We start from the raw sequence: 14,531 nt of genomic DNA on the forward strand, positions 1-14,531 counted from the left end.
CTTTGCTCAGTTCTACTTTACACTTTAATATATTTTGTATTTTCTGTAGATAATCTTCATCAAGCTAACTGATTTTTGGAACATGAGCACTACTGGTTCATTTTTAATAAGGATTAAACTTAAGTAGGTATTATACAAAAATGTAGTTTTAAAGAAAACCTTTAGGCCAGGCACCATGGTTCACGTCTGTAATCCCAGCACTTTGGGAGGCTGAGGTGGGTGGATTACTTGAGGCCAGAAGTTCAAAACCAGCCTGGCCAACATAGCGAAACCTGTCTCTACTAAAAATACAAAAGTTAGCCAGGCGTGCTTGTGCACTCCTATAATCCCAGCTACTTGGGATACTGAGGCAGGAGAATTGCTTGAACCTGGGAGGCAGAGTTGCAGTGAGTCGAGATGGCACCACTGCACTCCAGCCTGGGTGACAAAGTGAGCTTCTGTCTCAAAAGAAAAGAAAAGAAAAGAAAACCTTTAATGTTTTATTAAATACTATAAATAACTTCTTGAACCATGAATTCAAGAAGATAGAGGCTCAGCCAGAACCCACTCTGAAATTATTCTTTGAGTGGAATAGATTTCACTGGGGCTCAAACCTTCTGGGAACTCTGCAAATAACTAAGAATATGGTCCTATCGTATATATTCTTTTTAAGAGCTATCTTTAATAGGGAAATATTATGCTACAACTTGAGCAGTAAAAAAGAAAAACACTTTCTAGCAGGTAGAAATAGACAATGAACATTATAAGCAAGTAAATTATACAGTATGTTAAAAATAGTTGAAACAAATAACCCTAAATCCAAAACAGGATGAAATTGTTGAAATGTATTTTCTTTCTAAAAGTTTCAAAGATTCTATACACTCTAAAAGCAAAAACTGCTCACTTTTTAATAAAATTTTCTGGAAGAAAGTTCTATTCATATAAAGTTTCTTATGTATTTATTTATTTTTAGAAACAGGGTCTTGCTCTCTTGCCCAGGCTGGAGTGCGGTGGTGCGATAATAGCTCACTGGAACCTGAAACCCCCGGGCTCAAGCAATCCACCTGCCTTAGCCTCCCAAGTAGTTGGGAATACAAGTGTGCACACCATGCCCAGCTAATTTTTCTGTTCTCCTTTTTGTAAAGACACGGTCTTGCTGTGTTGCCCAGGCTGTCTTTGAATTCCTGGCCTCAAGGGATGCTCTCACCTCAGTCTCCTAAAGTGTTGGGAATACAGGCGTGAGCCACTGAATCCAGGCTCTTTTTAAATAGTAGGTGTATTCATAAGTTGTTGATCCATTTACTCTAAAATATGTATTAAGTGCCTACTATGTGCAGAAGATATGGCAGCAAGCAATATTAACACAATTTCTGCCCTCATGAGTAAATATTTTATATTAATCCAAGAATTTCATTGTGGAGAAGCAGATCTGAAAAAGCATGCATCATCTGCATAGCACATTTACCCTAAAGTTAATAGCTACTTTTCAAAGGCTCTTCATGTTTGTTTTGTCAACTGAGAAGCTCCTGAAATCCAAACCACTGTTTTTAACTGGAGGGGTGGAGATAGGATAAGTCTTTGTTGCTGCCGGTACTATAATATTATATTTTTGTTGTGACAAGGAAAACTTGCCATTAGCTGTGCACCTCTTACTTCTCCTTATTCAAGGCATGTCAACTGAGCCATGAAGGATGGCATCAGGGAAAATGTTTCCTGACTGCCGACCCCCCAGGGCAGTCCAGGTGAAGAAACTTCAGTTTCTACAAGAATTTTTCAGAACCAAATCTGGGGCCACCTTTCAATCCTAGGTTCATGAAATATGCTTAGTGTCCCAATGTTCAAATTGTGGAAATTGTTTTAAAGATGAAAATACCTTTAAAACATATCCAATATCTTAATATGTCATAAAATGCTCCAAAGACATTTGTGGGAGAATCTGTTCTTTTTACCAGCCTAGAATCTCTTCCCGCTTTTCCTGGTCCTAGCACCCTACTTTTTTTTGGCAAAGCATCCTTCTCCATGACATGCCAGGACTGCCAATCAAGCGACCCAACTCCCTTGGCCAACCTGTGTGCCTGGGACCTGAGCCAGTCCAGACTGATTTTCCTAGGATTTGAATCTTGAGCAGGGTGACTCAGGGTCAGAAAACATTTGCAGCCAAGACTTTCTGATGGCAGAACCCTGAAGAAATCATCCATTGGTTCTTGCCATCTAGATCCCCAAACTTAACTGAGCTACCTCATATATCCTTCCTGTAAAATTGCCTTGCATTGTTTCTGTTGCTTACAATCAAGGAATCCTAATATATCTTCCCATATAAGTAGATTGAAGTATGTCATTAAAATAATTACTATACTTTTAAAAATACAGTATATAGTTCGGGTGCAGTGGCTCCCACCTGTAATCCCAGCATTTGGGGGAGGCCCAGGCGGGTAGATCATGAAGTCAGGAGTTTGAGACCAGCCTGGCCAACATGGTGAAACCTCGTCTACACTGAAAATACAAAAAATTAGCCAGGCTTGGCAGCACGTGCCTGTAATCCCAGCTACTCAGGAAGCTGAGGCAGGAGAATCGCTTGAACCCGGGAGGCAGAGTTTGCAGTGAGCCGAGATTGCGCCATTGCACTCCAGCCTGGGCAACAAGAGCGAAACTCCATCTAAAAAAAAAAAAGAAAAAAAAATTACAGTATATATGCTGAAACAGCAAAAATGAGAATTCATTTTTCCTTAGGAGTCATCCAGAAGTTCACTCCTCAGACACAAAAGTAGTTTTAACGTGCATGTAATAACCATGGTTTTTCTGAATGTATTGAGAAAAAGGTTATTCTTATTTTAAAAACCATTATTTTTAAAAAGTAATTGTAAGTAGCATGAGATCTTTTCATGAAAAACTGCTAACGTTCAAATACACTTTACAATGAATAGGCTAGGCATGATGGTGCAGGCCTGTAATCCCAGCATTTGGGGAGGCCCAGGCAGGCAGATTCCTTGAGGTCAGGAGTTTGAGACCAGCCTGGCCAAAATGGTGAAACCCCGCCTTTACTAAAAAAACAAAAATTAGCCAGGCATGGTGGCGTGTGCCTGTAATCCCAGTTACTCAGGAAGCTGAGACAGGAGAATCACTTGAACCTGGGAGGTGGAAGTTGCAGTGAGTGGAGATTGCACCACTGCACCCCAGCATGGGCGACAGAACGAGACTCCGTCTCAAAAAAATAAAAATAAATAAATAAATAAAAATAAAAATTACAATGAATATAAATTCTTACCTCCGAAATGAGATATTTATACCAGAAATAAAATGAGTCACTACAATGGCTGTGTGTGGCAGTAATTGCCACAGTCTTTTTGCTAAAAAAATACCGTATGTGTATATGTGTATATAGATACACACAAACACAGATACAGTCCTATTTAGATTTGTACAAAAACAATATCTACTTATTCCACATGTAGGCACCTGTTTCTTGAAGATAGAGAGTTTCATTATCAGATAGGAAATTTTTCCATTCTGATAACTGTTCAACTTTCTGACCATTTCTTAATTTATAAAGAGGAAGCACATTAGACTCAAATGCCCTTTATTCTACGTAAACTTGATCACCAGTTTCTGACTTTTTAAAAAATTTATGGGCTGGTACAATATTTAGATACAACCAGAAAAGTTTTGCAAACTTCAGAATATAGTATTGATAGTGAAAATATGGCATAATAATAATAAATAATAACTTGATGACCTGGGTTTCCCCCCTACCTTTTTCTTTTTCGTTTTTTGAGATGGAGTCTCTCTCTGTCACCCAGGCTGGAGTGCAGTGATGCAATCTTGGCTCATTGCAACCTCTTCCTCCCAGACTGAAGTGATCTTCTCACCTCAGTCTTTCAAGTAGCTAGGACTGTAGGCACATACCACCACGCTGGCTAATTTTTGTATTTTTAGTAGACACAAGGTTTCACTATGTTGACAGGCTGGTCTTGAACTCCTGACCTCAAGTGATCCTCTGGCCTTGGCCTCCCAAAGTGCTAGGATTACAGTTGTGAGTCACTGTGCCTGGCCAATGACCTGTATTTTTATCAATAGTGCTCTATAGTTTTGAAACCCTTTCACAGACTATACCAGTCAGGTTCCAAGCAAAAAATAGAATTTATGCAGAGGGTGCAATGAGGAGACTTTAATGAAGGAGCTACTTACAGAAGTTGTGAGGTTAAAGAGCAAACAATGGATGTTGAGGCACCCAGAGAGTAGCAAGAGTAAAAAGCCATTACTTGCCCTAGAACCTAAGGGATATGGAGTGAAAACGGTATTACCCAGAGCTCTATGAAAAGCTGAAGCCAAGGAAGTTGGGCCTCCCAGTTTGCTTCCCAATACATGGTACAGAAGCAGTGAGCAAGGGCAGAATCATTTTGTTCCCTCTCTCTTCCCACCTTCTGATCTGCTGCTAAAATCAACTAGAAGCCAGATGGCAAGGGAGTCCTGGCAATGTGGTTAGTAGGAGGCAGCAAATCCTTAGAGTATAGAAATGAGTAGAGAACTGGGGGTTGGGGGGAGAGAGAATGAATCTGGGAGAAAACCATAGAATAACCAGACACATACATTAACTCAGAATACAACAGGCTCAGAGAGATTAAACGCCTGATTAAATCTACACAGCTCATGATCCCCGATCTGGGACTTAAATACAAGTTGCCAGACCCCACAAAGCCAGTGTTTTTCCCAATATGCTTTAGTTAATGGCTTAGTTACAGATGATTGAGGGGTATTGTGTTGCTGAGTCGAATGTAATATTTCATTTTAAACTGAATCAACTAAATGAGGGTTCCTACAGAGGTTCTTTCTTGCATATCTGCCATGGGAGTTTGACCCAACAGACAGATTGTCCAGTGAACCAGGTGAACACAGTGATGATGACTGTCTTGTCCTGGTGAGATCAACAAGGAGACAGCAGAAATCATGGGAGCAATAGAGAGGAACAAGCCAGCAAAGAGGAGGCCCCGATGCTGTCAGAGAGAAACATCGGAATGTGGCTAAGAGTCTGGTCACAGAAGTCAGCAGCCTGAGTTTGAATTCACTCTCTCTCACTACCCAGGGTATTGGGTAATTAATTCGAGTTTCACTTTATGCATCTATTATTGGGGGTAAAATACCTACCTCACAGGGTTGGCATGAGAACTAAAATAATGTTTATAAAGAGCTTAGTATAGTGTTTGGCATACTAATTCTAATTAACCATAAAGCTCCTATTTATTGGAGTGTTGACATGCTATTGCTATCCATAAAACATACATGAGGTAGAGCTTGATATCTCTCATTTTACAGGTGCAGAGATTGGGACTTAGAAAATGATTTGTGTAAAATCACATGGCTAATACAAGTGTTGAGATCTGAATTGAAAAGCACATGCTTCTACTCCCCTGCACTGTTCCAGACGAAGATGGGGTTCCAGTAATTTTGCCAGTGGGGGCTCAGGTCAGGCACTTTAAAATTGTGCCTAAACACATATTTTCTTGAACTTTTCCATGTTAGTGTAATGTGGGGGACATGAATTATACACCTTTTTCTGGTTATTCCTCTCATTAGCTGGCTGTGTTCATTGTTGACATTTCAGGGCTAGCATCAGCAATGTTACTGTTTTTTTTTTTTTTAAATAAGGTCCAGTGCGCCCTTGAAGAATATGCCTTTCCCTATGAGATAATTGGTTTGGAATCCTGATGCCGTTATTTATCATCACGTGGAGCTGATTTGCAAGGAATATGGCTTTGATGCTTGAGGATTGGCTTTGTGCCAAGAAGTCATTGTTGGGGATTCTGGCTGTTTGATGTTAAGATGCAATCTGCTGAGATGCTGACTAGGCCTATTAATAGAAGTTCAAACACAGTGTCACAGGCTTAACTATGAGGGCCTGGAAAGAGAGGCCTGAATAACAATTCTGACAGAGCCAGGAGGTGTCACTGGACAGGACAGTGTGACCTCGACACCATGTTAAGGACTCATGAAAGCATCTGAAACATGCCGACAGTTCCTCTCCACACTCACTCTCACTCAAATTCACTATTTTGGGCACATGGTATGCCCCAATTAGGTGTCTTTCTTTCCCACAGGATAGAGCTCCTTAGAGGCAGGGATTATGTCATTAATTCAGAAAGCATTCACTGAGTGCCTCTTGCCACTGCCAGGCATTGTACAAGGAGCCAGTAGTCTTATTCATCTTTGTATCCAGCATCTCACACAGAGGCTAGCACATGGCATGCATTCAGTAAACGTTATGGACAAAATATTACCCACCAAGGAATCTAAACACAAACATTATGTTCATTTGAACAATGAGCATATTTTAATGTGTTGTTTTCTCAAAATTTGCTATAATACCCAAATTTTTAAATTACAAAAAATCAAGTTCTGGCAAATATGACAGAACTATTAAACACATTTCTATTTATCTCGTGGTTAAAGGCTTAGAGAATTCTAGTCGATCAAATATTATGGTTGAGAGTGAAGTTCATATTTGGCACTGTCAATTCATAAAAAAAACCTCAACACCCAAACAAAACATAAATCATTCCTTGATGATCAAAAGGTAATATGTGTCTCAAGGTCGTCTTCAAGGAGCCATTGCTTGTTGTATAGGCTCTAGCTATAATGGGGTTAAGAGTCTGGATTAATAAATGCTTTCCCTCTCACTGCAATTTATTTTTTATACCCAATTAGTGATACATAATTATGATGAGACCCCTAGGCTACAGTCAATCATTTAAACTAATAATAATAACAAGAAGAACCTGATATCAATGAAGAGATTTTTTGTAAAAGCAACAGAAACGAACTCTAATTAACTCAAGCATAAAAGAAATTCATTTGAAAGATAACAGGTAGCTCTCAGAAGGGAAGGCTGGAAGCCCAGATTCAGAAATAAATGGCAGGAACCAAGGGAGGTTAGGCTGCAGGAAACACAGCCAAGGAGCTGGATGGATATCCTGCCATTGGACCCTCCTTGCCACTACCCTCCTGTGAGCAATGCCTAACAGTCTCTATGACATGGAGTTGGAGCCCACATGGGCTAAGCCACAGCCATAGGATCACAGCCTAAGTGCCAGACATGAGGAAAGAGAGGATTTGGCCCCTTAACTACTGTAGCAAGAATTTGGGCCCACCTTCCATATGCCTTATCCACTGCGGAGTCAAAAATACGCAATGTCCATTACATAGAGTGAATAATTTTAAAACAAGTCAAATATATTGTTTGTTATAACACCTAATGGCAAAAAATAAATATGTAAAAATATAATACAGTAGAATAAAAGTAGACAGGTAACAAGGCCATGATAGGTTGAATACTGTCTCCCTCCCCTAAAGATGTCTACATTCAAAAATCCTCAAAACCTCTCAATATAATGCTTTCATGGCAAAGGGACGTTGCCCATGTGGTTAAGTTAAGGATCTTAAAATAGGGAGATTAACCTGGATTATCTGGGTGGGCCCAATGTAATCACAAGGCCCTTTATAAGCCAAATTCTTTGATTATGGGATCAGCATGGTGGTATTTTGGATACAACTTCATAAGCCCATATGTTCCCATAACCTAGCAGAATGACTGCCAAACATATAAGACGGTATATCTATTATCAAATATAATGTGAAGGCAATTATTAGAACAAAATACTATCTATTATGCTTAATTTTTAACCTGGCTTTGGTGATTCTTCTAATATCATAAACCTCTTTTACAGTGATTGAGACTTGACAATGTACTGGCTCAAGTATGTAGGAGAAACAAAGTAAGGACAAATACTTAAACCTTACCCATTTTTAAATAATTCAATAAGCCAGAGAAGTTAACATTGAAACTGATCATTTAAAGAGATGCAACCTTATTTTTTAAAGTATGTTTCTCAATATTTGCACAGAATTTTTTTTAAAGTTCTATTTAATAAGCTATTTAAAAGGAAGTCTTCTCATTTTATAATAAAATGTCTTTCTTTTTGTCCTCCTTGGCAACTGTTAAAAACCATTTCTATCTAGAATGCAGCTGTCCTTTTGTATCCAAAAAGGATTGGTTCCTGGGCCTGCCTTCCCCTATACTCAATTCCACACTTACTAGTCCCCTAGTCCACTAGTCCACCCTCTGTATACATGGGTTTTGCATCCCCCGAATACCGTATTTTCCACTCACCTTTGGTCGTGAAGATGGAACCTGCATATAGAGGTCCAGCTGCACTTATTGAAAAAAAAATCAGAGTTTAAGTCGAGCAGTACAGTTCAAACCTGTGTTGTTCAAGGGTCAATTGTCATTCCTAGTCATTTTAAGAGATCTGGCCTCTCTACTCCTATCCAGATCCTTTCTCTAAGAGAACATGTGATACTGATTTTTAAAATCCATTGTTATGTGGAAGCATTGTATCAAAATCAATGAAGTCAGTGAAGGTAAAACATATCTCTGCATGCCTGTCCTTTCCTCTCATTTGTCTATGTGCTATGGTTATGTGTAAGGACTTCCAAATGCAGTAGTCTTTTCCTCCTATGGTAGCTGAGTTAAGACTAAACACTTTAATACTTAAAATAATCCTCTTATTGCAGTTGAGTGACAATAGAGGGTTCAGTTGTTTAAAAGTAATTTGAAAACTAAATATCAGATGCAACATTCTGTTAGATAGAGATAAAGGCAAAAAGGGAAATCAGTGATAGAAATGTATATATAACATGAAAATAATGTTTATCATTTTTAAAAGAAAGAGAACAAATTGATTAGAAATGCTCTTTATTTTACGATAGTGAATCTTTTTTTGTGTAAATACCAATCTCAGTTTTGTGCTATCTTTCTTATAATGGCTAGGGAAGATAGATCAACTTTTCGTTGCAGTTCATTGAGTTTAACAATTTCTTATCCTCTTTTTTCAGAAAAAAATGAATACCTAATTCAAAGCAAAAAAAAAAAGTTACATTTGATTGACTAAAATTACATAAAATTCAGAGTTACACGGCAGCTTTTGAGAGTCAAAGTCTAGGGTTTGTTTTTCTCTCCAAATTGCAACATTTAAAAAAAATGCCTAATCACGTCATTGATAAAAATCATAGTCTACAAGAATAAAACCATTATGCTCATTTCTCTGAGCAAGACTTCACTCAAATAGCATTTTGGCTTTTAGTGAATCTTGGAAGCAGTGGTTTAACTTTCATGGAATTACTATACATTGGTATATGTTAATGCAATGTAAATTATTCCATTCAATGATAGTGAAGTTAACAGTTTATATTTCCATGTGATTCTACAGACCTGAATTTCCTGGAATTGGGGGCAACCCCTGGGTATGCTGTTTCTTGCTCCCCAGAGTTAAGGCTCACTCCTCTTCCAGACTCCATTGCCAGGGGGCAGGCAGTATATTAGGAGCACTAAGCTCAATGTGGGGGTGAGGCCTAGAACTGAGTCTTGCTGAGAGCAGCCTGAGAATCTGTGTGGTCAGGCCTAGGCCTGGGTGCTGAGGAGCCTCTGGATTTCTGCATTCCCTGCATTCCTGCAGTTATGCCTCACTTTCCGTCCCTTGCCCAACTCTCCATTCATCACTGAGGTGGAGCTTGATCCTGAACATGAACTTTACAGTTGCCTATGTCTTATCAATCTTCTCCTTTACTCCTGTTCTCTATATTCCTTGACTATGGGCTGCATTCAAAATTGACAGAGAGATGTGATACTACCGCTTTTCCTTACTTTTAGAAACCATCTTCCTTCTTATTCCCTATCTAGCTACAAATGCTTTGACAGAGGTCTGAAGAACGCCTCTTTTAAAATTTTAATTATGAAGTTTTTCACTGGCAAGTATGGAGACCAATGAAGAAAACCTTTTTTAAGTAGGATAACTTTACACAATTTATTGTGCAACTTGGGTACATTGAACAAATACAAGATTTGTGTTTTCAAAAGACCACTCTGGTGGTACACGGCAGAGGGATGGCTGAGTAGGGGGACGAAGATTGAAGACTGAAGGTCTCTTGAAAAGACTTTGGAAAAAACTAATGAAAGCCTTCCCGAATGAAGGGAGATGCAATGGGAGTGGTGGAGAAGACAGATGCGAGGGATATTAGGAAAATAGAACTACCAGGACTTGATCACAGACCATATGTAGGAGGCAAAAGACAAGCCAAGAAAACAAGTTTTGCCTTGGATTACTTAGTCTATGGTGATGTCATTTACTGAAATGAGAAATCAGGAGAAAAATTAGATTTGGGGAGGAACTTACATTTATTTTTTAAAATAGCTAATGGTGGCCCTGGATATTTAATGCTTAGGTTCCGATTCTAGACTAGAATATAATAAAGTTAAATTTGATTAAAATTAGTATTTAAAAATAAATATTTGTTACAAGTGGAATATATAGACCATTTTTGATTTGGGTTAAAAAAAGAAATAAGAAAAAAAGTTGAATACATTTCCAACTCCTGTTTGAAAAGATTACTTAATTTAAATAGTAAAATAATGCATCAACCATAATTTTATATTTCTCAAAATTCTTCTAGATATTAATGACAATTCTTACATTTAAATAGCTTATATTATTACTAATTTAGAAACTGAGAACATTTCCCCTTGCTGGGGATGCACGCCACCCATGCTCAGTACAGAAAAGATTTGGTAATGTCAAGTTTTGACTGTTTGGGGTGGCCGGAAGATTTGGTCAGTGAATAGTGTAACCAGTTGTTTACTTGCTTCTTGGATGATCAGTTATCAAGAACTTCCCTTTTTCATGATTCATCAGCTTTTCAGTACCTTTATCAACAGAAGTCATTCATTGATCCTGTTAAGAAATAGATGTAAATGAGCCTGCCTGCTACCTGGAAGTCACCAATAAGTCTTGGAAACACAAATTTAAGGAGATGACTAATGTCCTCAAGTTGCTCAGCCTGCATGAGGAAACCTGTTGATTGCCTTAATGGAACTATGCACGGGGAGCTCTGGCAATCCTTAGAGAAGAAACAGGGTTACCTCTTGTCACCCCAGGCCTACCACAGATCCATATTTTAAAGAACAGGCTTATAAATCCTCACATTTCTTAGTAGAATTACAATGTTATTTCTAAAGTTGATTAAAGAAGCAATGATATAGACATGCTATTTAAAGGTATGACACTAACCACAAGAAGTACTAAAAACAGAAAACCTTTCAAGTGATAGCCCCAGTCCCTGGGTTAGGAACTGGCAATCGGGAGAGGAGGGACAGGGAATTGCTGCTTTTCACTATAAACTCTTCTATTTCATCTTTCTACCATATACATGCATTTGGTACAATAAGCAAAATAAAAAGCCCGTGTAGCTGTTTCTCTTCATTCCTTTCTTCCCCTCATGGCTTCCACAACTATCCCTCAGTTGTTGGAAGAGGGAACAGACCGACTTAGGAGTTCCCTGGTCAATTGTTTGCAATTCAGTTCATTTCAACACATATTTGCTGCCTGCTTACTATGTGCCAGGCATGAGGAATATGGTTTTTGGCACTATGGAGCTTACATTACTATTACTTTTTAAAGGCTATTCAGAGCTTATACTACTGGGAAGAATGAATATAATCAACTAGCTGTTTAATTTAAGTCTCCTCTCCCTCTCAACTTAGCTGAATAGTCAGATCAGAGCTACTACCAGGCAGTCATCAGAAATGTGTGAACACATGGGGAGGAATGAGCCCAGGGATGGAGCACCTACCACCATGATGGAGGAGCAACTGTGAGGACATAGCAGAAAAAGTCACAGTCTGCTTGGGGTGGTGGCTCACGCCTGTAATCCCAGCACTTTGGGAGGCTGATGCGGGCAGATCACGAGGTCAGGAGATCAAGACAATCCTGGCCAACACGGTGAAACCCCATCTCTACTAAAAATACAAAAATTAGCCAGGTGTGGTATCATGTGCCCGTAAATCCCAGCTACCTGGGAGGCTGAGGCAGGAGAATCGCTTGAACCTGGGAGTCGGAGGTGGCAGTGAGCCAAGATTGCCACTGCACTCCAGCCTGGTGACAGAACAAGACACCGTCTCAAAAAAAAAAAAGGAAAAAGAAAAAGAGAAAGAAAAAGTCACAGTCAATGGTATCCCGTCTCAGTGAACAGCAACATGAAGCATGAATGATACAAGCTCCAGAGCCAAATTCCCTGGGTCAGCATCCCAGCTCTTCTACTTATTAGCTGGAAGTGTGACCCTAGGTATATTACCAAACTTTGATAGGGGTACAGTTCCTCACCTCTATGAAGAGGATAATAATAGCAGTTACTTCAGAGTTGTAAGAATTAAATAACTTACCTGAAGCACTTAGAAGAGTGCCTGGTAGAATAAATGCTCAAAAAATACAACATTATTATTAAGAATATCTACATACTCAAAATGATTATTATAATGATACTGCTTATGAATATTTCATATCCATGTGTACATTGATTTTAAACTTAGAATTCAGCATTCTTACAACTAAATATGTTTTGATTTATCCTTCATGAATGCAACTACTTATTTGTATAGATATGCAAAAGCACAGGGATGGATCTGGAAAGACATACATGGCACAACTGACTGTGACCCTCTTTGTGGAGAACTAGATTGGAGATGGTTAACAGCCTTCAGCTTTTCATTAAATATTTGATTTCTTTTTCATGATGAAAATGTGTTAGTGAATTACACGTAATTCTTTTTTTTTAGTTAGAAAAAAATTATTTAAGACAAGGTCTCACTATGTTGGCCAGGCTGATCTTGAACTCCTGGCCTCAAGGGATCCTCCCACCTCAACCTCCCTCCAAAAGTGCTGGGATTACAGGCATGAGTCACCACGCCTGGCCAAAACATAATTTTTAAAAGGTGAAAAAATTATATAAAAAGAAATGTTAGCACTGCATTGGATACTTTAAGGAGGGTATCTTTACATTCAGATAACATTTCCACATTCACTGATTGAAAACCTAGTTTGCATTGGTCACTGCACTAGATATTACAGAGTATGAAAAGTACGTGTAGAGTTACCCAATCTCTTGCAAAGGCCTTTTTCCCTCATTCCTGACTGATACAATTTGAATTTGAGCTGGACCTTGGAGGATGGCGGGGTTTCTATTGGAGTGGCTAATCATGACAGACAGTGTAAGCAGAAATGTGGGGGTAACAGAGTGTGGGAAATGTTCAGGAAACAGTGAGTAGTTGTTTGTGTGGATCACATGATGCTGAAGAGAATGGTACCATATAAATTCAGAAAGGTAGATTGGATTTAGTGTACCAAGAACTTTGGATGCTGGGGTAGTTGTTTGTCTTTATCACTTTAAGAGAATGGGAGTCACTGAAGGATTCTGAGTAGATGAGTGACACAGTGTATTTTTTTTCTTTTTTTTTCTTTCTTTTTTTTTTTTTTAGACGGAGTCTCTCTCTGTTGCCCACGCTAGAGTGCAGTGGTGCCATCTTGGCTTACTGCAACCTCCTCTTCTTGGGTTCAAGTTATTCTCCTGCCTCAACCTCCTGAGTAGTTGGGACTACAGGCACACGCCACCATATTTGGCCAATTTTTTGGTATTTTTAGTAGAGACGGGGTTTCACCATGTTGGCCAGGCTGGTCTGGAACTCCTAATCTCAGGTGATCCGCCAGCCTCGGCCTCCCAAAGTGCTGATATTATTAGGCGTGAGCCACCGTGCCCAGCCACAGTGTCTTAAGGAGAACATTTTGCCAGCAGTATATAGGACAGATTCAAGTGAACTTCCTTAGAGAATTTTAAATGGTCAGTGTAAGAGGGGATGAAGGCTTGACCTAATAGGTAGTAAGGAAAATGGAAAAAAAAAAAGTATAGATGAGAATTAGCATGTAAGAAATAGGATAAAATGTTAATTGGCTAAAAAAAGTCAAAAGGTTGAAAAGAAATGAAGAGAAAAAGGATTTAGTCTATGTATGTTAAGGTTTTCAGGAGTAAATTTTTAGACTGTAATGATGTCGTCTTCTGCAAACAGAGAAACCACCAGGAAGGGCTACCTTAGAAAAGAAAATGGCTTCTTTTAGGACATGTTGAGATTAAGTTGCTGCACAGGCATCTTGGCAAAAACAAATACCAGTCATTTGATGATCCATCTTTAGAATCATCTGCACGGAGAAGATAGTTGAAAATGTAGTTGTGGATAAGATTGCCTGGTAGAAAATGTAGAAGAGAAGGGTGATGACAGAGTCTTGAGGAATTCTTTACTTTGAGGATGCTGGAAGATTGGAAAAACTAGTAAGAAACAGAGATCACCCAGAGAAGAAATAGGATAATGAGAGTCACATCATGGATGGATCCAAGGCAAAGAATATTGCAAAAAATGAAAGCTCAACAATATTTAATGTAGCAAAATAATTAAAGAAAATAAGGACTAAAGGGGTTGATTCCTTCTCTGTCACCAGAATTCTTTAGAAAAAGCTGTTAGAATAGTAGGTGAGCCTACTATTAAGTGCCCCTGAGGGCACTTAACACAGGTCTCCACACATTTTAAAGATTGATGGTAAAGTCAAGTCAAGAAGAAAATGTAGGGTCAGGTGCAGTGGCTCATGCCTGTAATCCCAGCACCTTGGGAGGTCAAGGCAGGA

Source organism: Pan troglodytes, chromosome 1 (assembly GCF_028858775.2).
Source record: "Pan troglodytes isolate AG18354 chromosome 1, NHGRI_mPanTro3-v2.0_pri, whole genome shotgun sequence".
Classification (NCBI taxonomy): Eukaryota; Metazoa; Chordata; class Mammalia; order Primates; family Hominidae; genus Pan; species Pan troglodytes.